Genomic DNA, 1,534 nt, shown 5'->3' on the forward strand with positions numbered 1-1,534 from the left:
GACTTTTTTTGTGGTTTCAAAACAGCTTTCCAGGTATATAAGCATACAGTACTGCACATTATTAGTAGTAATGCACACATCTGAGCAGCACCGCAATGTGAATTAATAAAAGATCATAGTTGAGCATCATGTGACTTGTGGATTAATGGCAGAGTTTAGTTTGGAGAATAAATTAATATTTGCATGTGTTTTAATGGGCGACACGGTGGCTGTAACACTGTCACCTCACAGCAAGAAGGTCGCTGGTTCGAGTCCCGGCTGGGTCAGTTGGCATTTCTGTGTGAAGTTTGCATGTTCTCCCCGTGTTGGCGTGGGTTTCCTCCAGGTGCTCCGGTTTCCCCCACAGTCCAAACACATGCGCTATAGGGGAATGGATGAACTAAACTGCCCATAATCAGTGTGTGTGTGAATTAGTGTGTATGGGTGTTTCCCAGTACTGGGTTGCGGCTGTGTGTAAAACATATGCTGGAGTAGTTGGCGGTTCATTCCACTGTGGCAACCGCTAATGAATAAAGGTGCTAAGCTGAAGGACAATCAATGAATGAATGAATGTGTTTTAATGCCCATGACTGTGTGAGAGTTTCAAGAGAGTTTAAACAATTTGGTCACAGGATATGATAACAGGGTGCTAAAGTTAAATGGGTTTTATTTTAACCCTTGTGCACCCTTATGTTCGGGATGAAAACATCCACTGAATTGAACTGCTGTAAAGTGCATCAGATAAATATTTTTTTCATAATAATTTTTAAAATATATACTTTATATTATATATATACTTTATATTATATATATACTTTATATTATATATATACTTTATATTATATATATATATATACTTTATATTATATATATACTTTATATTATATATATACTTTATATTATATATATACTTTATATTATATATATACTTTATATTATATATATACTTTATATTATATATATATATATACTTTATATTATATATATATACTTTATATTATATATATACTTTATATTATATATATACTTTATATTATATATATACTTTATATTATATATATATATATATATATACTTTATATTATATATATACTTTATATTATATATATATATATATATACTTTATATTATATATATACTTTATATTATATATATACTTTATATTATATATATACTTTATATTATATATATACTTTATATTATATATATATATATACTTTATATTATATATATATACTTTATATTATATATATATACTTTATATTATATATATACTTTATATTATATATATACTTTATATTATATATATATATACTTTATATTATATATATATACTTTATATTATATATATACTTTATATTATATATATACTTTATATTATATATATACTTTATATTATATATATATATATATATACTTTATATTATATATATACTTTATATTATATATATATATATATATACTTTATATTATATATATACTTTATATTATATATATACTTTATATTATATATATACTTTATATTATATATATATATATATATATATATACTTTA

This window comes from Danio aesculapii, chromosome 1 (genome assembly GCF_903798145.1).
Source record: "Danio aesculapii chromosome 1, fDanAes4.1, whole genome shotgun sequence".
Taxonomy (NCBI): Eukaryota; Metazoa; Chordata; class Actinopteri; order Cypriniformes; family Danionidae; genus Danio; species Danio aesculapii.